We start from the raw sequence: 26898 nt of genomic DNA on the forward strand, positions 1-26898 counted from the left end.
CAATTTGTGAGGCTTTTATTTGTGAAGCTGAATGGGGAACTTACACTTTTTCCTTTTTAAATACACTTTCTCCTCTTTAAATACATGTCAAGGCTAGAAGGAATTACAGTGCTACACACACAGTAAAACCTGTTCCAAGCACCTTGACACACTGATAAGTCAGAAATTACCTTTGAAAGACTTAAAAAAAAAATCCTGTCTTGATTGTGCTTGGTTTCTAATAGAGCTACAGCAGAAATGTTTCACAGCTTTGGAAACTGCTTCAGCAGACACAAAACTTCAGGTGTGCTGAAGGACAGAGAGGTAGGAATGCTGCTTGACTCCATGGAAAGGAAGGCTGGGCCATGCTCACAGCACTTTTTGCCGGGGGTGGGAGGCTTTGCAGAGGAATGAGCACCCCCACCCAAACTGTGGCAGTTCTGGGCAAGCACTGAAGATGCTGCTCAGCCTGTGGGATGGAAAAGTGCTGCTCCAAGAGCCTGGGCACCTGGAGGGGTCCAGCACCAGCCACTGCCACAGGGGACACCAGACTGGAGAAGGGCTGGTCCCCAAGGAGCAGCTTCTCTGTCCCCAGCAGGTAGGATGTGATACAGGAATATAAAAAACACCAACTGCAGTCTGCATAAAAATCTCTGCTTTTGTATCACTTCACGTTTGAGGTTCCTTTCTCCAAATCAGAAGCAAGTGGTCCAGCACACATCCAGAATAAATATTTAAAGCACAAGTAAGAAGAAAAGCTCCCTTGTCTGTCTTTGCCAATCTCTTCATCTTTCAGCATCACTAACAGGCCTGCTGTTTACAGAGCAGTGGCAAAGCCTGATTAGGGATGCATCTTTAAAAACAAAATAATGTGGGGGAAAAAAGGAGCACATATCCTTGAGATCAGATGATTCCCCAAAATGTTTGATCCCTGAGATCAAATGCAGTGTTTTTCCTCCCACTGTGCCTCTGTACCAGATTACTTGCAGGTACCTCAGTCCTCAGAATTCCTGATCACAGTCATGGGGGAATCACCACAGAAAGGAACAAACATTGTCCATTAAAAGACAGCCTTGAGTTGTTTTTTGCCAGTTTTCTTTCTTTAAGCTAATACTTTGGTGTTCATTCAAACCACTGAAGTCTCTTATCAGGGACAGCACAGCACAGAATTTGAAATGGAAAACACAGGCAATCTGAGTTTCCTTAGAAAATATTAGAAGACTAACTTTGAAATGCCTTAATTTTAAATTTCTTTCTTTTCACAATTATCTTTCCTTAAAAGCAAAACTATGTCAGTAAAGTAACAGAAGGAAAAAAATAGAGGTGGAAGAAGAAGAAACTAAAAAAAGCTGAAGAAAAAAAAAACTGGGATGAAAATGAAAATATTACTTCCCTAGGGTTTCTATTCTGCTTTTTCCTATATATCACCCTAACTGCAGAACACGAAAATGATCTATTAATCACATTAAGCTTAACCATCCATTAAAAGCTTAACCATCCATTAAAAAGTATTTTAATATCACCTGTCTCTCAAAACATAAAAATCTCCTGACAGCCATATTATTTTCCTGACTTGCTCGCTCCTTTTTCACGAAATGAAGTTTATGCCAAAGGAAAGCAAGGGATAAGTGAGGGTCTGTTTCACCATATTCCCAAACTTTGATAACCTGGAGTCACTGGGGATAGGATTGCAACGGTAGAATTAACACTTCCACCAGAGCACAGGGGGGTTTTGTCCTTTTCCCCATTGGTGAGGGCTCAGCAGAGCCAGGTCCTGTCTTGGTGTTCCTGTCACCCTCCAGGCTGTCCCTGCCACACCAGAGCAGTGGGACACACATCCCCCATCAGTGCTGGGAGGTTTTTAGCTGCAGAGCTGATTTACAGCAGTGCCCCAGAGTGATCTCCTGCACTTGCCTGATACCCAGCAGGGCTCATGTCCTGCCACAGCTCAGTGCTTGTCAATGAGAGGTGGAGAAATCCAAGTGCCTCCCCTTGTTCAACAGGCAAAATCACTGGTCAGCTACCCAAAAGAATCTCATTTTTTAAACTCTCCTTTTGAACCTATTTTGGTTTTCAAGTAACCAAGAAACTCATCTTTATTCGTTGGTGATTTTTTTTACAGCTGCCTGTAATCTCCCAACTTTCAGACTGAAAATCATTTAAAAACAAATGAGCTTCCCTACAGATAAAATTCAGAGCCTCTCTGAGCTTTCAAGATAATAAAACTAAAAGGCAACGTTAAGTTGAAAGGGGAGATGAAAAACAGAGGAAACCAGAAAGTCCCATAAAGTTCAGAATTAAGCCTTAAGGCTAAAAGAAATGGACAGAGAGTAAATTCTCCTTTTCAATGCACTATTTTATGGAAGTGGGATGAGAGCAGCAGCAGGGCACAGTATCTCTATCTTGTTAGCACTGTTCATATTCTCATGTGTTTCTGGATGTGTGTGTTTGTACTCCAGCTGGGCCTGCTGCCATCACATATTAGATATTCACAGCTTCAGACTTCACAGCCAAGATTTTCAAAAAGCTCCAGTAGCTGGAGGTGCCTCCAGTGCTGAAACATCCTAAGGCAAGCAGCTTGGCAGCACTCTCAGTAAAGGGCTTTTTAAGGCCTCTCAGGCTGGATATTCAAACAGCCTGGTCCTCATAATCATCAATTTGTGACAAGAGCTGGCAGGGGCACGAGGCACATTTCCATCTATATCAACTGCTAGAGTTGGTGGGTGGCTTTGGTTGGACATTGCAATTACATCTGATATCAAATACAGCAGAACTGTAAAGCTGCCTCTCTCCTCTCCATCCAGCACTTCAGCATTTTAATAAAACTGCTCTGGGAACTGCACCTCTTGTTTGTCTAATACCAAGCATTGGAATAAATTACTTCATTTTTCTGCTGTTTTAAAAGATTCTTAAAGACTTGAAAAAGTTGTATATGTGATACTCAGCATATGATTTTGAGCTTTTATAAAATTTCCCTTTTAACTTGAAGAAGTACCTTGGAAACAACTGCAGTTCAAACATCCTTAATCATATTCTCTCCCCATGAAAATTCAGCAGTACAGCCTCGTTCTTCTTTAAGCTCACAACACTTTACCTTCCTTTAAAATTGGCCTGCAAATGTCCCTCTCAGGGGCTGCTCAGCTGCTCTGGTCCCAGTGCCATGGAGGGAGGTGTTCCCCAGCAGCTGGGGGGAACCCACTCATCCTCATTCACTCTACAACCTCTGACAGCCTTAGCATGTGAAAGAAAAAGATTTATTAATCAGAAAAGATGACAGGCTGCCACTGCTGTGGAAAAAAATAATAGCTATTTTGTTGGGGAGGTGCAAAGTGCCTTTAATAAACAGAGAGAACAGGATGGAGAAAGGCTCTTGGGCAAGCAAATGAAAACAACTGGCCCAAGACGAGGTTACATCCCCCAGCACATTCAGTGAAACTCTGCATATATGCAAATGTCCCCCTGAGCTTCTGTACACCAGCAAAATGTAAAAGACATGGTGGCTCTATAGGGGGAGGGAAAAAATTAGGCCAGAGGAGCTCCTGCACACACAACTGCTCCACAGGAGAGAAAGGAGAAAGAGGCAGCGCAGTGCTGTGAGGCAGTTTTGCCTCTGTCATTACTGTACCTCCTACCACAGGATTAGGCACTTCAGGAATTAGTCACAAATTGTTCACAATATGGAATGTCCCTGTCCACAGAATGAGTTCATCACAGTCCTTCCTTACTGAAAGGCTTCCAAGTAAATACCTTCACTTGCTGTGGCCGTTGGAAACCTCAGTTCATCCAAAATTCATCACTACAGGCAAATGATTCAAGATGTTCCTCCCCACACTTCACTGGCCCTGAAGCCCACTTTGTGTCCAGGCACTTCAGAGGCTGTGGGAGCCAGCTGCAGGGCAAGGAGGGGACAGAAGAGGGACTTCTGAAGGAGGATGAGGGATAGAAAATGTTGGTTTCTTGCTACAAAACCCAACCCTCTGGATCCCTGCCTGCTCCCCACATGGGGCAGAAAACACCTTCTCACCTGTGGGGGTGTTTGAGGGTCCCCAGGATGAGGGAAGAGATGAGAATCTTGAGTCTGTGTTTCAGAAGGCTGATTATTCTATTCTATTCTATTCTATTCTATTCTATTCTATTCTATTCTATTCTATTCTATTCTATTCTATTCTATTGATATACTAAAACTATACTGAAGAAAGAGAAAGGAGACATCAGAAAGCTTGAAAGGAATGAATAATAAAATCTTGTGACTGACCAGAGTCTGACACAGCTGGATTTACATGATTGGTCATTAATTAAAAACAATTCACATGGAACCAGTCAAAGATGCACCTGTTGGTAAAGCATCTCCAGACCACATTCCACAGCCATCAGATAATTATTGTTTACATTTCTTTTCTGAGGCTTCTCAGGAGAAAATCCTAGTGACAGGATTTTCATAAAATACCACAGTGACTCTCACCCACTCTGCTGTTTCTAAGAGATGTGCAGTGGCACAAATCCATTCCAAAGAGTTTTTGTGCTCCAGTAACCCAGCACTGCCTCAGTGTCTTGTGTCACCAAGGTGTGACCCCACAAAGGGCACCTGGCCCTTGTGGCAGCTCAACATTTACATGCTGAAATAAGAGCTGTGGGTTGTCCTCAGCAGAGAGAAGGGAAAAACCTGTTTGACCTCCAACACTGCAGCCTCTTCTGCCTCTGCTACAAACCTCAGGCTGTGAAATATCCTGTCCCTTCTGAAGAGGATGATCCATATGCAGCAAACAGGCAGATCAAATGGATCCCCATTTGCAGAGAAAGAATTATCAAGGTGGACTGAGGGCTCTGTGATCCTGTTTGCTGCCTCAGAGAAAGCAAAGATTCACCAGAAAGATCCCATTAGTCTCCTCTCACAGCAGAACCCCAAAGCTGCCCTAAAGGCACAGCAAACAACTTTCCTTAGCAAGATCCAGGCATTTTGGAAGGTTTTGCTGTTGTCAAGTGAGATTTCCAAGCTGAGTTTTATTTTTCCAATCTAAATTGAACAAATGAAAGCAAAAAGTAGAATAGAATTACCCTCAGTTCACTGGCCCACACCAGCAGATGTCTGGTGCTCGCCCTCACCTCTTTCTGTCCAAAAGAATTCCCAGCAGAGTGCTCCAGGATGTGTCTCAGCACTGTCTGACTGCACTTGAGCCTCTCAGACATTTGTGACCATATTTAAAAGATCCAAGTAAGTAAGTGGAGTGTGTTTTCAGCTCCACCGCCTTCAGTCAATTAAGTACATCTTTTCAGAAATAGGAAAAATGCAATTATTTGCACTGGATCAGCCAACTCAGCATGCTAGTCCTGGATTATCCCATCTTTCTCTAAAAAGAAAAAAATTACAATTACCCAGCAGAATTCCCAGTCTGGACCCAAGTTCCAAGCAGGACTGTGAGAGGGGTCAGAGGAAGCTTTATGATAAAGAATTGCCAGATCATTTGGGAGAGGAGAACTGCAGGATTTGCCATCTGCAGAAGGGACAGAGACAGCACCTCCACCTTTATCAGCTGGAGCCACAAAGAGCCAGTCCAAGGAAGCACTTTGGGGTTTTTTCTGCTGCTCCTGAAGAATAAGGTGAACCCTAATCAGCAAGGCATGAAGCTGAGATCACTTATGAAATGCTGGGAAAGGTCAAAATTCTGTCAATTTTGCAGGAAAGTCCTGCAGCAGTTTTGATCAAGATGGTGAAGCACAGATTGAGTTAAAAGCAAAAGCCCCAAACAGCCTGATACTGTGCTTAGTGGAACCTCACGTTATCTAATCTAACTATAAAATATTTAGCAGTTTAAAAATCAGTCATGTCAGCTGGAGTCTAATTTCTTTTTCCCCTGTGGATTTCAAGTGTCTTTTTGAAACTTTTTGGCATTAAAAAAGCAGAGGGGAAAAAAAATAAGAAGGAAGGAGAGTTTACAGGAGGACTTCTGTACTTCCCATAGAGCTTTGTGCTAATAAATGAGGGGTGGGGGCTTGATTGAAAGAATAAAAGTGATAATTAGGATAACATTCACAGCACCTAAACCAAAGACTTAATCAGTCTGTCAAAATGGATATTATTCACTGATTCATCTCCAAGAATGAACATTATATACAAGACACAGGCAGAAAAGAAATTGTCATTCTGTAAATTTTGAGATTTACACTTGCTTTCATTTCTTATTGAGAGGGGAAAGAACCCCCAAGCCCTCAACCAAATAACTCAAAAAATAGAGCAAATAATTCCATAATCTAGAATAAAAATCACTGACCTGGAGGTGGCAGAGATGAGTTCAAATGCCACTTCTGAATCATTTCAGCCTAAGCTCTTTCACATTTCACAGTTATTTAGGTGTACAGTTAAAAAAAAAAAAAAAGCCATGACCAAAAAATAATCCATGACAAAACAGAAAATTCACAGCAACGTGGCCTGGTGGTTAAACCACACACCTACATGTGTGTTTGACAAATCCTTTGCAACAGCCTCTCAAAGATTACTGTTCTGCCTTGTCAAGATAGCTGTGAAATTGCCCTGAAGAAGTTGTCTCTTTTTGAAACCAAAGTTACATGTGGTTGAGAAATGCAAAGAACTGGACAAGAAAGGAGGAGTTTTCAGCCTTAGCAGGGCAAACCAACAGGCTACATTAGAAAAAAAGCATGGAATGCAATCAATCAGCAGCAATGAATTTCAATTATTGTGCCTAAATTCCACAATTTACCTTGTGCCCCGGTGAAAAGAGGGCCTGACAACAAAAAAGCCCAAAGAATTCTGGAATACTATCCTGATACAAGGATCACCAGAAACTACTCAAAGGTCTGCTTACATGCTGTTCAGGTTACAACACCAATTAAAAATTGCTGTCACCATTAAAATTATTCATAAAATCATTATTTTTTTCCCTGGCTAATAATATTCATAATACCAAACCAGTTGAGCACAAACAAGTTTTAAATTAGGAAATGGTACACCAGGCTTTTATGTTCTCCAACACTCGAGGCAGTTTTCCAATTCTGCACAAATCTATCTTAGAACTAAATTCATGACCCTTCTGTCACTGAATTTTTGTTGTTGCTGTTGTATAAAGAAACCTAAATTGTATTTCACTTCCATCAAAGCACCAATCAGTTTTTTGTTTCTTCAAGCATGGGTAGAATTACAGTCCCTTCTGCACTTTGATTTTGATTTCTGTTGGCCGGTTCAAAGAGCAGGCAGTGCAGGAGAAAGATGTTGAAATAAGATGGCAAAGTCAAGCATTTTCAGCTATGATCTACAGCAGATGTCAAAACTCTGCAATGCATATCACACTGCTAATCAAGGCTTGCTAGGATGATTAGAGGAAATCACCATTTGAAGTAAATAAAATAATTTGCTAAAATGTATGTCACCTCATGAAGACGCAGACATTCTCATATTTTTGCAATTGCTTCTTAGCAAGGAAATAAATACTAATTCTACTGGGGGAAAAGAGATATTAGGAATTCAATCTTAAACAATACTTGTGCTCTAGGAAATTGAAAACATCAGAATTCAGCTCTTGTTCCTGTGACACAAAGAAGAACAAGAATCTTTCATCTGAAACAGCAAAGACTAAGAACTGCAAAAAGATATTTGGGAGGAGAGGAAGATGCCATGTTGGAAACAAAAGCTTCTGTTCTTTAAAGACAACAGATGAGAGTTAATTGCTTCATAATGGAGAAAGTATTGAAGTATGAAAGCAATCTGTATTTTGGAGAACTGTTCTGTGTCCACAAGTTAAGAGTTCATTACTAATGTTTTATTCATTTCTTTTAACAACACTGCACTAAATTCCTACCATAATTCATCAGCTTGCATCAGATATCCTTGAATTTTAGCAGATCCCAGTTCCATTCTGGAAGAGTTGGAGGCAGATAACAAAACAAGTGTTTATGTGGAGACAGCTGCTTGATAAACCAAGCTCAGCAAACAGCCTCATTGCTGCACCTGGGAAAGGCACTGAGGGTTCCACTAAAAGAACTCTTCAAATAAACAAAAACAGGCATCAGGAACTTCTCAGCCACAAAATCAGGAGCAGTCATTGTCTGGTTTTCTTAGAGATAAGAAAAAAAAAAGAAGAAAAAAAAGAAGAAAAAAGAGCACCCCAGGCATTAACACAGAGAAAGTCAGCCATAAACCACATTTTACAGCATCATTAAATTGACCAGAAACCACAGGTTTACCATGGTTAGTACTGTACATACCCTTAAAAAGTAAGCACACACACAGACACAGAGTTTGTATATGGAAAATATAAGACCTGCAATAAAACCCATTCTTGGCTCATTTCTGGAGGTCTCCTTGCCCTTTCTGAGATGACCTTGGACAGGAAATGCAGCAATTTCTCCTCTCAGCCTGGGATCCACCAGGCATCCCCCAAGGCCTTGGTTTGCCCTCTCTCACACAGCTCCCCATTTCCCCAGCTGCATCTGTTCTGTGATTCTTGGACACCTCTGGCATCAATCTCTGTAAAAGAAGCTGCTGATACCCACAGGGAGTTCAGGGTGCTGAGCAATGGCCCTTGGAGGCAGTTTTGCCCCTGTCATTATTGTTCTTTCTAAAACAGGATTAGGCACTTCAGGAATTACTCACAATATGGAATGTCCCTGTCCACAGAATGAGTTCATCACAATCCTTCCTTACTGAAAGGCTTCCAAGTAAATACCTTCACTTGCTGTGGCCATTGGAAAGCTCAGTTCATCCAAAATTCATCACTACAGGCAAATGATTCAAGGTGTTCCTCCCCACACTTCACTGGCTGAAGTCTACTTTAGGTGCCTGTTTCAGAAGCATGGAAATACAAACCTAAAAGTTTCCTTTAAAATACAATTTTCAAGTCTGGGATGTTATTTATTTATCAGAGGGAGATGAAACTCTTTCCATATTTCCCTAAAACAAATGTACCATGGAGTATTGAGTTAGTTTAACTAATGTTGCCTTTGGTTTGGCCTGCCTGCCAGCTGCACAGCAGTTCAGCTGTTAATAACCTACAGACCACACCTCATCTCCAATAAAAACTGAATTCTAACATCAGCAAGTATTCTTGTTGCAGAGGCTGCATGGACCTTCAAAACCCCAATCACTGAAAAATTCTGCTAAACTAGCAGAAAATGCCCAGGCTGCCTGTGAGAAAATGGGAGCTAATTTATATGTAAACCCATGGAACACAGTGTTCATTCTCCAGGCCTGACTCACACTGATAAGCTGTTAGCCCAAATAAGGGGGGGGGGAATAAAATAATCTATTTTTTAACATAAAATTAGCTGTTGAACATGCTGCTCATTCTCTGTGTGCCTGATCTGAGCTGTCTCACTCAGTGATATGGAAAACAGCAGGAGCAGAGAGCAGCACTGGGGGGCCCCAGGGTGTTTTGCTCCACTCCTGTATCAGAGGAGGGTTTGGAGGATGTCACACACCCAGGAAGGGAAGAGGTGAAGCCACACCAGCAAGGAAAAGGACCTGAAGGCAGCCTAGAGGGCTTGTCCATCCCTGCACAAATCCAGGTTACCCCTGGATCTCCCTGGCAGGAGGGGAGGATCCCCAGAGACAGGAGCTGCAGGTGTCCCAGGAGTGACCCCTGGACATGTGAGGCTCTTCCTGCCCAGCACCCAGCCTGGCCAAGACTGCATCCCTGGGGGAGCCATCCCTGCTACTAATTAGTCCCTAATTATCTCTAACACGAGATTGTTCTCCAGTCATCTGTCCTTAGGAGCAGCCTTGGAAAGCATCACCCATGACCACTCACAGGCAGCTTCCTTGTTTCAAATCTCTCACTTTTTCTCCTTTTCTACAGTTTCAGGCACTGGGGTTTTTTCCTATTTTTTTTAATTGCTGCTGCTGGAGGTGTCACACCTCACCTATAGCTGTGCACCCAGGGGGAATTCATTTCTCCAGCTCACACTGACTGTAGTGCTGTGAACAACTCATCTTCTGCATCTGTGGGAAACCTGAAAACTATGATGGACCCCAAGACCAATGTGTTTGGTTTTTTCCCATTTTGCAAATACCTGCAAAAACTTCTTGGTTTCCATTAAATTCATTAAAGTCATATATACTGTTTGTTCTTTACATTATTTTTCTTTGTTTGAAGCTATTTTTTCTAACACATCATCAAAAAAAATTCAATTAGAATGTTGGGGAGAAAATATTGAAAGCTGAACCATATTTAAGTATTACTCTAAAAATAGCATGATCATAGGTGGAGTTGATCATTTCTCTCCACAAAGTTTTGTACAATGGTATTTTCATACCCTTCTCTGCTAAGACTATAACCGTCCCTCAGAAAAAACTAATTAAGCCCAAACAATACAAAACAAAATCCTGTGTCATGTTCAAGGAACCTGCTGGGACCTATCTGAGCTACTGTAAGATAATTTAACGAGTTCTCATTAAATTAACATCTACCCCCACAGCAAGTTCAGCAGTGAGAGATTCGAGCAGAAGAGCTTTAAGTGGCTTTTCCTGCTCTGGGGGCTCCTGCTGCCTCATCTGGTTCAAGCAGCTCCAATCCTGTGCCTCCGCACGCTGGGGAAGCCCCGGCTGCCTGCGAGAGAGCTTCACTAAATTCATTCTTACTGTAAATTTCCAGCTTTGAGAGGAAAAGAAGATTTATTAGCCTCGAGCAGAGCTGCCTGAGGAATCCTAGTGTTTCCTCAAGGGATTCAGTGCTCAGAGCTGCTCAGCCAGGGCTCCCCACTGCAGCCCTGAGCTGCAGGAGGCTCAGGGTGGAGGACACTCACCCTTGGGGTGTCCCTGCAGCCACCAACCCAAGGCTGTGGTATTTATATTTTTTGAACATGATTTTTTTGCTTAGGGTTTTGTTTTGTTTTTGTTGTTGTGGGTTTTTTTTTTCCAAAGGTAAAAAAGAGGGTAGTTGGTGGTATTTTCTGAGGAATGATTAAATCTAACTCCATGTTCTTAGAAGGCTAATTTATTATTTTATGATATTATATTATATCAAGAATACTATACTAAACTATACTAAAGAATAGAGAAAGGATACAGACAGAAGGCTGAAAGATAATAATGAAAAACTCATGACTGTCTCCAGAGCCCTGACACAGCTGGAGGGTGATTGGTCATTAGGTCACAACAATTCACATGAAACCAATGAAACAATGACCAGTTGGTGAACAATGTCCAAACCACATTCCAAAGCAGCAAAACACAGGAGAAGCAAATCAGATAATTGTTGTTTTCATTTTCTCTGAGGCTTCTCAGCTTCCCAGGAGAAGAAATCCTGACAAAGGGATTATTCAGATGATATGATGGTGACAGTAGTTTATTTCTGAACTCTAATATTTATAGACTTTCAAAAGTGACCATGGATTGGAGGATGAAATTGCCACCTCTCCATCTACACTGGTCAAACTAACAGTCCATCAATTCTCTCCTCCTCCAGAAAGGAATGCAAACCAATCATTATTTATATGAAAAGTGTGTGAGAAACTCCCTTACAAAAATGTAAACAACTTAGAAGAACAGGGCAACACAAGGCAGGGTGGTTCTTCCCCCACTCTGCAAGCTTTCACTTGGCCTTGTTCATCCCTGATTTCCTAAATGAAGGATGGTTGTGGAAGATGTTTGTCTGGTGGGGAAAACTCCTTGCTGGCTTGGAAGAACCTTGCCCTGAAAATGGCTTTTTTTCTTACAGAGCCAGGCTGGAGCCAGAGGGATGCAACTGAGACAGGGGTGCAGTTTGATCTTATTCAAACTGGGTTTCATGGGCTGCCCACTAATCACAAATAAATAAATAAATAAATAAATAAATAAATGCCCAAACAAACAAATATTTTCCTTCTCTAGCAGGTGGTTTAGATGCACTGGTAGGGTACTGTGGAGATCAGCAGGGATGTATCAATGTTTTATAGCAATATTTAGATGAACACAAAGAAAACTCAGCCAGGTTTGTGCTGACTCACATGCCCTGGGGAAAATGGAGGTAACTTCCCTTTGAACTCAGAACAGGTTTGTTTTCACAGCCTGCCATGCTGTTTGCTGTCTAGATAATGTGCTTGGTTCAAAAGGCATCCACAGACAGCAGGCACTGCAAAAAGGCAAACTGCTTGATGCATTTTTAATATTAAGGTACTACAAAACAAGTTACCAGTGTTCAGGATCACCCACTAGCAAACTATCAGCAAAATGCATGAGGAATTTAAATGGCATATTGGGAGAGTCCATCACCATGCTAAGGATACTCACTCTCTTACAAACCCATTGCTAATACCTCATCTGGGCTCACACAGACTTCAGTCTCTGTCAAAGGAGCATCCAAAATTAAATTTATTCACATCCACACAATCCTGAATGATATTGAACTGTTTAAGGAAACAGTATGTGTCACATACTGCAGTACAAACTGAGTGGTGATGATTAGAAAAGTACTCCCCAAATGCCCCACAAATGCCTTCTTGGCTTTTGGACAGCCTAAAAGGAGAAAAAACCAACAGCTGATGAATCTTGTTTAGGCTTTTTTTTATACCCAAAACCATTCAAGGGACCAACTGTTAGGCCCTCAAGTCTGGCTCCAGCTGCCAGATTTCTGCATTCAAAGTGCAGCAGCTCCAACTGTGGGGCAGCTTTTGGGGATTGTGCTGCTGTCAGCCCCAGAGGTGAACCCTGCCAGGGAGAAAAGGAGATTCCAGAGAAAAAGGAGATTCCAGAGCAACCCTGGCTGGGCACATATCTGCCCTTTGCTACCAAACCTCTCTCAGAGATACAGGATTCTAGCTTTCCCTCTGCCAGGATTTCAGAGGCTGTGCTGGAACCATTTGGGAAACAATGCCTGGGGCAGTCTTGCTAAGAACAAACAGATCTCTGAGCACAACCAGGACACGGCAGAACGAATGGCACAGGGAAATCAAGAAACAAAACTCTGCAGTGAAATTGCGTAGACACAGCTTATCAAAGTCTCAACAGCACTTTTATTGCTGCTTGCAGTAGGAATAAAGTAGTGACTTCCCAAATGATTCTCTCAAAGAACAGAGATGAAGATATTTCTATCCTATAATGAGAATTTGGGGGTGGAAGGATTTTTTTTCTGGAAAATAAAAGATATTGTATCTCGCCTAGAGTGATAGGGCATAAGATATATGTGGACCTGTGTGGCGATAGAACAAAAATTTGTAAACAAGAGGTAAGAATAGTCTTTACTCCCTATAGAATGTTTTGGTGTGTTTTTGTTTGTTTTGCAACCACATGGCAGCCCTGTGTTCAGCTTTGGATGCCTTTTGCAGCTGCAGTGGGCTTGGAGCTCTGGGCTTTGTGGTTTTCAGAACCCTTAATGCTGGGAGGAGCAGGAAAAACCTCATGGGGTGAGGCTGGTGCCAAGCAGAAAGGTGTGGAGGGGGCTGTCTTGTGGCAGTCTGTTCCCCTTGGGATGCCTTTTTGTTACTCCCTACGTGTTTGTTTTGTTCTAATGCTGTGTTTGCCCCTGGGACATTTGTCAGGTTATTTCTATCTATGCTTCTTAGAAGGCTGTGGAAGCAGGGAGGCTGAAGCCTGGATTGCTTTGCAATAATGCTGCAGCATTTTTAGGCTTCTGCTACTGATAAATCTACTTTTATGACTGGGCCATAAAGCTTGATGTGGTGAAGCAGGATTGCACCCAGGAGCAGTGCCCATCAGCCTGTAAGCCATGCCCAAAAACACAGCTTAGGGTAAAAAGCAAGTCAGTCTGGTTAAATAAAGCTCACTGTGACACACAGAGGCTGCTCTGGGACTGACCACTCCTTTTGGTCAGGAGAGCTGAATTACTGCAGCCCTTGGGAAAAAATTGTTTCACTGATTTCTATATGAGTCATTAGTTTTAATGAGGACCCACATTCTTCTTTAATGAAGACCCAGACCCAGATTACTTTCTGGCCCATATTTAGTACAAGAAAACACCAGCAGGCATCAACTAGCCCAGCTTATCCTAAATGCTCCTTCAAAACTCAGTGGAGTTCTTCAGCTTAAAGGAAATACAGATTGCCAGGCTAGATGCCTCTCACCCATAATACAGAGTTTCCATCCAGTGTGATGTCCCAAACCCCTGCCTCAAAACAGTCCTAGACCAAGGCAGCATTGATTTCTACCTGCCTTGCAGTCCCCATTGTCCTGGTAGTCCAAGCCCCAGGCTGATGACAACAAAACCTCATTGTCCCAGGTCAAAATGTGCCCAGACAGACCTGGGTCACCAGCTGGAGTTTCTGGGTTTGGCACTTTTTGTCCTTTACCCAAACTATAACTCCTATCCAACAGCTCTTCCCAGTCCTAAATCCAATCATTTTCTAAGTCCAGACAAGGCCTCTAAGGCCCAAACCCCACGTTCAATCATATTGTCCCCAAGAAGGAGCAAATCAAATCCTTCCTGTCCAACACCAAAGCTAAGCTGGCTGCTCATCTTAATCGGTAGCTTTCTGTCACAGTCACACTTCTGCTGATCCTTTATGTCAGTATTTCTCCTCCTGCCTCAGGAATTCAGAGACACAGAGGAGCTCATTGCCTTCACCAGCTGTGAAGGAACATGAATTACATCCAAAAAAGAGAAAGGCGTGGGCTGAACAGGAGAAGCATCCTGTTCTCTGATGGGTATTTCCACTCAGCTGCTGAATCAGGGAACACTTTCAGATTTGTGCTGCCACTGTTGGGAGCACACATCTTAAATGATATTCATTTCCAAGACCATGAGCTAATTTGTTGAATACTTTGCCACTTAACAGTGTTTTACATAGAGTTATCATCATCATCCTTCTGGTGGCATTTGGAAAGCCCCATTCTGGAGAAACAAGCTCTCAGGGAACAGCCACAGCCAGGGAACACAAAGTCATTAATCCATCTTTGTGATGTTTGTACCAGGCTGCACAGTCAGATGGATCCTCACAGGTGTCAGCTCTGAGGGACTCACAGCAGCACACATCAACCTTCAGATGCCTGCACACATCAGAGATCAGAAGATCCTTGATCTCTGCTGTCCATTGCTGAAGCACAGGCCATGGCTGGTGTCACAGCAATCTGCACCCTTCATTTCCCTTTGCAGAGCAAAGGAGCCAGTCCTGACACAGGAGATGAAAGAGTTTGTAGCTCTGAGCTATGGGTAAATCCCTTGAAGCCAAGATGCAGAGCATGGAGTTAAAGACATTTAAAGTCTTTCTGCACAGCAAACCCATCCCTGACAAAGCAAAGGCCCAGGAAGCAAGCCCTGCCTTAATTATGAACAACAGTTCTCGCCAAAAAATGCCTCCAAAGCATGGAATATATACCTCCCAAACCTGATGTGCACTTCAACAGAAATAGCCTCTGCTGTGAGGGATCCACTAAAGGAAGATACCATTTCAAGGCTCCTGGCAGCCTTAGCAGAGCACATCTCTACAAAGCTTGACACGAACAGGGCTGTAATTCCAGTCATCTCTGTCATCCTGAGATGACTGCATTTCCAACCACACAGGGAATTCAACAGTCACCCCCAGCATCTGCTCCTTGGCTGTCAGGAGCCATCCAGTGAGAGGCCTTGCTGTTTGCAAGTTTCCTAACAATTTAACCTGGCTCAGGGCAAACAGAGCTCAGCTCATTTTTTTTAATTAACCACTCTATGCACTGATGTGCCCAGGCCAGTAGAGTTGCTGATGGCAGCACACATCAGCAGCTCTGATTATTCCAACCTAGATGAACACGTGAGACAGTTTGACAAGAATTGTGCTGTCAGGGGATTTACCCAAGAGGCAGCTGCATGGCTGGGCTCTGGGTTAGATGATAGCTTGAACAGAAAAAACATGCTCAGAAGAAAGCATTTCCAAGTGACCTATAATGCAAACATGATCACTTCTAAACAAAACCATGCAGGAGAGCTCATAAAATCCTGCTCTCCTCCTGGGCAGAGCTAAAGCTCCTGGGGTAGCTGCCTTTCTACACACAGTGCCTAAAGGCAGCACACAAGTGCACAGTCAGAGGCATGTTCCCAGGACCAATTGATTGGAAATGTGCTAAGACACAACTTCTTCTGAATTGACCAAAAATCCACGTAATACCATGACATTATTTTCCAGCAGGAAGGGATTACAAGAGTCAGAGGCCAGTTTTTATTTATACACACAGAGGCACAGAGTGTGCATGCACACGTACACCCACCACTGCAAAAGAGTCTCTCACAGCCCAAATTGAAAGATTAGTTCAGGCTTTCTTTAATGTGGCATCAACTCCTGACACTTCCTTTGTCAGTGTTATCATGCACTCTGGATTTGCTGCGAGCAGGAGCTGCCAAAACCCTTCTGCTCAAACTCTCCACACTCCCTTTTGCAATTGCTGCCAATCCCTCTTGGACACTGACACCTCACCCCACACCCACAGCAGCACCTCAATCCAAGAGCCAAAAGGAAAGGGTTTTCCAGGCAAAGGAGCAGATCAAACAGAAACAGAACAAATCCCACAAAGAGTTTCTCTCTGCACAGAATTTTCTGCTGGCAGCAACCCCCAGTTTATAAAAGGAAACATCTTGCTTGGATCAGCTTGGAAAGAGATGATCAGCCTGGGTTGTGCACTGTGCAGAACTTTTGGGATGCTTAGCTTCCTACAAGTATCTGTTTTCAGAGCAGACTTGATTTATGGCTTCATTGACCCTGCAGTGCAGCATTACAGCAGTGGGGACAGTGACAAGGCAGCAGCAGAGCCTGATCACTGCAGCCTGGAGGAGCCACAGGAATGCTCAAGGATGAAGTGCTCACATGCACAAAGCTGGGAGAGAACACAAGGATGGCATCCTACAGCCTTAAAAAAGGCATCAGTACCACTACTAGCACCCCATTCTCTTATTCAAGACCTTGTTCAAACACATCTTAATGATGCACCCCAACATCAATGGTATATGCCCCACAATGAATTTTTGAAAGTCAGCAGCCCTTTTTGGCAGTGAACCAGTCCTGCACAAATATCTCAGTGACCCAAGGGAAAAATCAACACTAAAGTAGATGAAAATATATAACTATCAGATATATGGAGGTAGACTCAAACTCTGGAAAATTCTTTTCCTTATGGCCAGTGTAACTCCCAAACAATTAGTCCTACTATTATCCTTATCCTACTTCAAATATTCAAAATTTAGATACTTGCCCAAGCTCTTCACTCAACTGGTAGTAAGATTAATTGGTATGCTATATGCACCTCTAAGTGATATTTCCAGTTATAAATACCAACCTGCATTCTGCCACACTAAATTTGATATGCACCAGTCATCACATGAATTTGAGAGTGGTTTTTCTCAGCATCCATCATAATTTTGAGTCATAAAAAAAACCCAAAAAACTGTGTTATAAAACTTTTGCCATTTTGCCCTGAAATTTGTGGTAGCTGATGTCTGTCTCCCTTCAACAGACATATCAGCCATACTTGCCCTAACATTTTTTCCTGGTAAGTGCAATTGTCCAATGAGAACTGTAAAGTGATCTGTGCTTATCTTCCCTGGCTATTGCAAAAATCGGATCTTTCTCTAACAAAGTCCTCTGCAAGATGAAATTAAACACAAACTTGTGGGCTTAATTGTATTACTTGGAATGGAGTATTGATTGTAGCTAATTTTATCCCCCATTTTGAGGGTTTGCTTTGCTGGCTGGCTGGCCGTCACTTTGATAAATGGGAGCCAGTGGATATCTGAAGAGGGACTGATATTTATAGTTCAGAAAATATCACCAATAAGTTTACAATGAGAAGTAGCCCCCTTTCTTTGCTAACAATCACAGGAGCAATTAGGTTTGATGAGGCACAGGAACACCCACTGTAAAGCAGATGGTCAGCTCAGAATGTCTGGCTACCTCAAATGGCATTTTCCAGCAGTCTTGACAGCCCAGGTGAGTTTGGCCCCTGCTTGAGCAGCAGCTGCCACTTGGAATTTCAACAATATCCCACTGCAAAGGCCCTCAGGACAGTCAGGCCATTTAGTCAGGACAGTGACCACCCAAAGGCTGAGGGAGAGACATGAGATAAAAATGGTACCAGGAGCCAAACCAGCAATCTGGATTTCAGCATCAGACACTGAGGCTGTCTGTTTGTCACATTTGGGGAATTATTGTTATTCTTTGTATTTTCATAACTGCAGGTAAAGGTTCTATGACTATAGAGGACCATGGTTATCAAAAAGCATTTGCTAAAACATTTGACTCTATTCTACAATGTGAAAAAAAGTGCTGTCATCTTAAGATTAATTTCAGGCACTATATGCATTTAGGGCCACCAAATCCTAGTATTAGAACCATGTCTTATATTTAATCCAACCCTTTTCTTTGTAGACCATTATATTCAGCCCAATTTGCATATCAAGTCCACTTAATGATGTCCAACAGTGACTGAATGACTGAAACTGATGAATGAGGAAGGGGCCACAAGGCACAGTGGTGGTGGCAAAGCTGTACCATGAAAACATTTACCTGATGATTGATTAGCCCCAACTTTGTTTTTGAATGAAAGTTATTCATACTTATAACCATTTCCATTGCAAATATCACAAGGATTATCACTGTTATTACACAAGGATTATACTTATTATGATTCTTTTAGCCACAATAGCAGGATTATCGTATCAGATGAGTCTCAATTTGCCTGCCTCCCTTGACTTTCTGGTTCTAATGAACCATCTGGGTGACCTCCTTCTCTCACAGCAGCTTTTTAAACACACAAAGCCAACATTAAAGTGACTGCACAGAGCTCCTGCCAAAGGGAAAGGAGGAGAACAATGCAAAACCGAGTTGAATAAGCAAAAATGCTCACCAGCAATATCCCTAACACTCCCAAACTACCCAGGAGCTGGCACATTTGTTGCCACACAGCCACACCAGAGTGGTGTGAGCAGGCAGAACATCTCTGGCAATAGCAGGCAAGCTGTCCTGCAAGAGCAGGCAGGGAGCTCTCAGAAGAACAGGCACAGCCACTCTACAGCCCACCATGGGTCACCCACCCTGACCAGGCTGACAGGAGCAGACACGACAGCAGAGACTGAGCTCCAGTGGAAAACATGAAACAAAATAAAGGGAGGAGGGAGACAACAGGGAAAAAATATTAATGAGATTTTAAAAGGAGATAGGGAAAAGTGGGGGGGGAAATTAGTAAATGCAGAATGCTGGAGTGAGGGAAAGAAGGTGAAAAGCGCCAAGGAAAAGAACAAAAAAAATTAATCAGAAGAATTAAAAAAAGCAAATGAAAAACAGGAGAAGAAATGACTAAAGGAAAGAATTAAGGAGCTTAGTGCAATAGCTTCATTATTCTCTGAAAGCTCCTTTAGTACTAATAAGAGGGGAGATTAAGGGTATTTCTTTCAGCTACCAAATTTAAGAAATATTTCCTCCTACTATCTTTCATTCCAAATCTAATTTCCCCAAATATTAAATCAGAACTAGGAAAGACTTTCATATATGATTAAAACTGGGATGAAGTCTGGAATAGGAATCAAATGGCAGCATCTTGAATAAGGCATCGTGGTTTCTGAGGAGATTTTTGTTTTCTTGCTTATTTGCATTTTAATATCAGACTTTGAATTCTGGAAATAAAGGCAGTGTATTCTACCTATGTTGAACTCCTTCCCTTTCCAAGATGCATCAAATCTCCTACTGAAGTCAGGTTTTTTTCCTATACCTGCCATTGAATATAGAAGTATTGCTGAATATAGAAGCAAAACCACTCACCCTGTCACCGCAAGACTAAATCTGCCTTTAAAAACCTTGGGCTGCAGCTGGTCTCACATCTGTTTCCCAAGAGATTTCCTTGCTCACCAGCTCTAAGCACAGACATGGAAGGGTTCACAGGTGACTCTCTCAGAACCTGAATATCTCCTGCAGAAGCTGCATGTGGAGCTCCATCAGAAAAACTTAAGTTTTAACAGGGTGAGGCAGGAATGTTGGCCAAACATTACCACAATGTGGGAAATTCTGACACAAAAGAAGTGTTTTCTACAAACTGAACAAAAATGAAAGGGCGACTTTCAAGACAAACAGTGGGGAAAGAATTTTTCTGTTTCAAATTTGAGTCATCGCCTAAACTTTTGGGAGGGAAATGGAGGCATTGAAAATCCAAGAAGTCTTTGGCTTTTCAGGATCTCCACCTTCCAGTGGAGGTGCTGCCAAGGCCAGGGCAGGGCCAACTGCCCAAAATCCTGCTCCAGAAATTCAGGCTGAAGCAATCCTACAGATGTACAACACTGATCTCCAACTTGGGCCTTTCAAAACCATATTTTTCACCACCACTTTCCTCATTTCTATCTTCACCCTTCTGCTCCAGAAATGAAGCAGGAAGCCCAGAGTGTTGGAGCACACAAGAATTTGACCCTTACCCATTTTCTGGGATGTCTCCTGTCCTTCTGGAGACTCATTTTTGAAGGCAACTAGAAAGCATATCTATGACTGGAGAGCATAGGCCAGTCAATAAAATTAATGGTTTATATATGAAAACAAATTAAATGCCAGAGTCCTGTGCTTCTCACGTGAGCATGCTCAGGCTCATTAATGGAACCTGGCAGATTCCCTGGAGTACATGCTGGGATAATAGAACAAATGCATTTGTACTGACAGTCATTGGTAAATGGCTAATCAATCCCTCAGTGCTGCTTAATTAGTGACTGCAGGAGACCCTTTTAATTGGCATCTGATACTTGATTTGAACAGACAAATAAAGTGCCACTCAGCCCTTTATAGCCAGTGAACCCCCTTTTTCCCCCCTATTAACTCCACTGTAGCTCCTGAAGACCAGACCAAATTACCAGCTCCCTGTCACAGCCTAGCCTGACACCCTGAAGTATTTTATCATGATTTCAGTGCTGATGTTGCATTGAAACACTGCATATGATCTGCTGGTTGCTCAATATGGTTTATATTAATACAAGTTGTAGACTGTCACTGTTCAGAGAGTAGGTAGTTACAAGGAATGCATTGGTTACATTATAACTGGAATAATTTATTATTGAGCAAGCAAGTTCAACAAGCACTATAAAAATCAATTTATAATTTTTATGCACTTCATCTGGGCTGAAAAACGGTTTTGTTCTCCACTATTTTCTGACTAGACCTCTTCGACAGTAAAAGGGGGAATAAAGCTTTTAAAATTGCAGTTTGGTCAGCAATGCACTCTGGAAATCGAGATTAAAGATGACAGTTTTCAGATGCATAAGTTATGCTTACTTTGTTTTATGGACCTAAGGCCACCACAGTGCCAGGCACTCCCTTGGCAAAGAAAATCATCCAAAGGTTAAAGAAAGAAACAGAGTTTGAGAGAGTCAGCCAAAACCAGAGGTGACTTGCATTAGCTGAAAAGCTATTCCACTTCTGTTTACTCCTTCAAGTCACTGATTCACAAAAGGTAAGCTGGTGGTTATTAAAAGTTTCAAGAGCAATGGCAGTTTTGGAGGAATTAAGAAAGGAGTACTAAAATCTTCAGTGGCTGTGCCTGCAATTGCTATGCAAGGCACAAACCACACACCTTCCCAGTAGCATGAAATCCAATTAATACAGTCCTGGGAAGGCTCAGTGCTCCAGTTCTGATGAAGATTTAAAGGTGCAATGACAGATTGTAAGAGTTAGCTGGGACTCACACCCTTAAAGACCTTGTTAATACTGGCAAGATTTACTTAGCACGTGTCCAGCTGGTCAAGTTAAAGGGAGAGTTCATCATCCCTGTGGACAGGGGGGTCTGATTTGAATTGTATCACCAGGCCAGGTAGAGGGAGGGGGGGCACAGGCATCTGGCAAGAACCTATTCCAGCAAAGTTTACCCAGAGTGTGACACTAGGACATCAGCCTCAGAAGGGGATCCCACCATCACACACCTCTGAGCTCCTTAGGCAGCAATAAATCTGTCACCAGATTGCCCTGCTCAAAACCAGACCCAGCTGCTCAGTTCTGGGGTGCTCCTTGTGCTGTGCTGCATCTACAAAATGAGCAGCACACCTGCCAGGATCCCAGCTCCCTGCCACCACCACTTTTCACATTTATTAAAAGGGCCTCTGAGCTATCCTTGGCAATGATCAGCTTTGATGAAATGCCCCCTGTTCACAATCAGCACTTTGCCTCGTGATTTATCACTACACTAGTTTATCATGTTACAATCACCCTCTAATACTTTACAGTCTGAACTGTTGTGCAGTTTAACTCTGATGCTATCTACTTCATTTTTATAATATTCAACCTCTTGGAATCACACATCCTGGGAGGCTGTTGCACCAGAATCCCGTCTGTGGAGAAGGGTGAGGAGCACAGTGCAAAGCCAGCCACACACAGGACATTTCCTGCAATATTCAGGAAATATTGCTTTGTGCACTATGCAAGGTCACTGTCCCTGTTTGACATGTGGCTCCTTAAGCCAGAGGGAGAGGACATGAGAAGACACTGTCTGAAAGAACAAGCAGCTCCACAAAAGAACCCAAACCTATTCTGCAGGTAAAGGAAGAAGCGTGTGTGCTGGAGAAGCTTTGAACCCAGAAGCTGGTGGCAGATAATACACTCCCACAAAAGTTCAGGCTTTGCAGGATCATTTATCACCTCTGACTGTGGCTTGCAGTGAGAAAAGTTCAACCTGTGCAAAGCATCAGCACAGGAGGGTGATACCTCCACGGAGTTTGAACAGTGCATTTTCAATGTTCTACCTATCAAACTATTTAATGTCAACATACATTTCAGAGAGGCTTAAAACATGAAAGATATAGAGGAAGGTTCCAATTTGAATTACTTAATCATCTTTCTCCCCCTTCCTACTATCCATAGGAAATATATTATATATATATAATGTGATATATATATATATAATATGTTTACATTATATATAATATGTTTATATATATAAACATATTCAAATCCACCAAACCTTCAATGGTAGACTTCAATGTGGGAGGAAATTCAGCTTCTTATGGAAAGGGGAAGGAAGGGATATGATCATAATTTAGACAATTTTAATTTCCTTGCTCACCACCTAAGACAACTCCAATTTTTTTTGTCTTAGAACATTTAACAGAGGACAGGAGTTGGGCAACAACAGCAATGAATAGGAAGCAAGAGAATTTCAAATAACAGAAAAGTAAACAGAGCTTAAGGTAAACAAGTTATCTTTTAGAAAAAAGGATATCACTTCAGAAGAAACTGATATAAGAAGATTCTGGAGAAAAACGAGACCAACTGTATATATCTTTATTTTCAAGTGGAAATTTCTGCTTCCTATTCCAGCTCAGAAGCTGAACCTTTGTCCCTGAAAGCAGAACAGTTATGGTTTGCAAGTGTTGCTGCCTTGCCCAGAGAAATTACAGTTTGGCTGCTCTGTGTTTTCACTTCCTTCTGAGGACCAGGACCCAGGTGGACACAAACATTAACAACACCTCAATTTCTCCTTATCACAGCCAAGAGGACAAAGATATTCTTAAAGGAATCTCCAAGCTCAGTAGCTGCAGCCATAACAGAGATGAGAAAAATGGGTTCACTAAAGGGAAATGCCTAGGAAACCCTCCCAGAGCTATTCTGTGAAGAGCAGTGATTAGTCAAGAACCTGTAACTCGCAGAATGAGACATTTCTGCTGAAAGGCATCCAGCCAGGCTGGAGAAACACAGCCCTCATCTCCTTGCTGCTTCGTCAGCTACATCCAGAGCAAAGGGAATCTGTGTCCATTCTGCAGGTGTCTCTGGCTCTGACAGGCACAAACCTTCCAGCAGAGCCCTCACCACCACAGACACACATCTGCCAGCTCCTTGCAGGAGACACAGTCACAGCTGGGCATTATTTAATGAATGGCACTCCCAAACTTCATCTCTGCCTGCATCCTTTCCAAACCAGCTCAAGGGCTGTCTCTACAGCCACACCATTTAGGGGGCAATGGAGCAACAAGATGATCAACACCTGAAGGAAGGCTTGAAAAGTCTGAAAATGCAATTACTGCAAAGCTGGGCACGGATCTGGACAATCAGATCAGAGAGAACTCTGCTTTCAGATGGTGCAAAGTAATTTCCTGAGTCCAGCTTTGCCCCAGCAGCAGAGTGCTGAACCTCCACAGCTCCTGAGGGGATGCCTGCAGTGCAGCTGGAGGATCCAGCTCCAGGATGCACAGGAATGTGTCACAGCTTTCATCTGCCTGGCACAGGCTGGGAAGCTTCAACTGGGCACTTCTGAAACAAACCACTGCATTCCAGCTGGAGCCAGGGATATTTTTTATTCAGCACCTTGGGGATGGCACCATCACAGGAGCCCTGAGCTGTTTAGAAGAGAGGCAGCTGCAGGGATGCTGCATCTCTTCGATCTCACCTCTAAATATCACATTAAACTTTGAAGAGCAATGACAGAGCAGCACTGCTCTGACACTGAGACATTTCAGCTTTAAAATGCACTTTGCCCTGACAGCTTTAGCCAGAGAAGCTGCAGAGGGGGGAATGATGCTGCATACCAAGAGGGATTTGTCTGTCACAGAATTAGGGTCTATATAATTTAAAGTCATGCATACTTACACTGCCTGGCTTTTGTTGTTATACTTTCCAAGGGCTTTTTGAATGGCTCAAAGAAACATTTAGGTGAAGAAAAATAGCCTGAGATCTGGACTCTCCAAGATATTTTAGCATTAACAGATTAGAAAATTACCCAGGGAGCATCAGAAATCATTCCCTAAGTAGTCTCAAAGGTAATGAAATAAAACCCACTGAAAGACAAATAGGAACATGAAGGCCTGAATATCACTATTTCTGCTTTAATTGGATTTCTGAGAGATCTAAATCCACTAATGCTAAATAGCAATAAACAATAATAGCACTTACATGGACCTATTCAACTCTGAGGTGTTATAGGCACTCATTTATGAGTGCATAGCACATCAAAGAGATAGGTACTATTCTTCTGTATCACCAATATTAGCTAAAATTGGAATTTCTGTTCCAGAAGAAATGCTCTTGGAGTGTATTTTCTCTTCCAAGCCATAATAATTCTTCTAAAAACTTAATTTCATGGGCATTTTTAAGCACACTTTGCTTCATTTTAGCTGAAAAATCATGAAAATAATTGATGCCAGTATTAGGTCTGCTCCACGACTTCCCATCTCTAAAAGCTGATCCTCTTCAGATACTCCAGCTCCATTTTTCTTCCAAAATCTAGTTTCACCCAACTGCCACATACTGCAAAGCTGAATTCTGATAAAGCTGCTTTTTCTAGAAGAGAAATGTACTGATGAGAAAGGGACTGCTGCAGCAGGAAGGACCATGCACAGTTACTCACACAGCACCCCATTTTCCAAATAAAACACAATCAGATATTATTACATGACCAAAATTTGACAATCCAGACCAAGTTTACAAATTAACAAGGATGAAAAACCCTTTGGCTGTGCAGGGAACACAGGCAGCAGAGCAGCATGATAATTCTGCCCACAAAAAGAGGTTGACTTGGAGTCACCCAGCCAAGCTACAGCCAAGCCATTTATCCCCCATCACAGAGAATTCCTTCTCTCCAACAGGATTGGTTTGCAGTGATCAGCATTGGGAACCATTCACTTCCCCCAGGCTGATTCAGGAGTTATTAAACACACACACACTCACACAGATTAGCCTGTCTTAATTATGTCTTTATCAAAGGCAATCAACAGTGGCTGGAACTTTCAGCTGACCACCTTGTGCATCAAAGGCAATGCAATCCTTCAGGCAAAATGTTTACCAAGCTGAATGACCCAGAGCAGTGGGAAACCAGTGTCACATGAAAAATTAAGAGCCTTGGTGTTTCTAAAAGCCTTCCAGCAGTGAGGAAAAAAAGCAAGCATAATGCATTAGCAGAGGAGGGTATTCACACCTCCCTCCAACCCCTTTTTTAAGCTATAAACGCAAACTCTGCATGAGCAAAGCAGATAAAGCTTGAATGGGCAGGATTAATTAGAAAACAAAATAGTAATGGGAAAAGCTGCTGTGCTTTTTTTTTTCCCCTGCAATTTTTAGTTCAGTAAGTGGCCACTTATAAAACCCAAACAAAGCACTCAAAAAGCCCTACCATGGGATGACATCTCCTTGTCTTTCTCTGAGTAATGAACCTATTTTCTTCTTCCTTGAAGATAAGACAACTTTTGACTATGAGAAATATAGGAGAAAGTTTTCTATTATATGTATAGGTCAGCTAGAGTACAGAGGCAGAAAATTGCAATACAGCAGTGATACAAAGTTGTGGAAGATAAGTTTTCCAGATGCTCTGCTACACTTTCTTCTCAGATTCTACCATTTCAAGGGCAGCTTCTGGAACTGCCAAGAGATAAGAAAAAGTCTCTGACTGGAGTTCATTGATTTCATAGATAAAAGAAGGAATGGATCACAGGAGTGGGGGAGAAAGGGGAATGGAGGAAGAAAAAAATGGAAATAAAACTTTTCTGTTCCAGTGCAGGGGTAAATGAGGATGGGAAGGAGAAGCTTGGCCAGGAGGCACCAGGGACTATTTGCTCAATCTAGCTGGAACTGAACCTGAAACTTCAAATCTTGGTGCTGGTTGTTCCCCTGGAACCAATGGAGCAAATTTCCCACATTGTGCCCATGTTCTTGGCCCTGCCAGGAGGATTTGAAATCCAGGTGTCAAACACGGAGCTGTTTAAGCAACAGATGAGTCAAGGACTTTGTAACACACAAAGCAAGACTGGGTGACACCAGGACAGAATAAGAGATGGCTGATTAGCTGTGAGCTGAGAGGCTGAGCCACAGCATCTCTGTTCCACAAACATCATCCCAGTGTGACAGGGTGACACGAGAGATGGGGGAGAATTCTTCAACAGCAGCAAAGAAAGGGAGAAAATTAAATTCCCTGTCACTCAGCTGTAAGTGGTCTAATGAAGTGACAAGCAGATTTCCCAAAGTAAAAGCAAGGCATGCCTCTGTCTGAATAAGGACCATTAGACTGGAACATGAAAGAAGCTTGTGAGCACAAATGCTGAACTGGAATAATCACTTTTTCTAGGA

This window comes from Molothrus ater, chromosome 18 (genome assembly GCF_012460135.2).
Source record: "Molothrus ater isolate BHLD 08-10-18 breed brown headed cowbird chromosome 18, BPBGC_Mater_1.1, whole genome shotgun sequence".
NCBI classification, from domain to species: Eukaryota; Metazoa; Chordata; class Aves; order Passeriformes; family Icteridae; genus Molothrus; species Molothrus ater.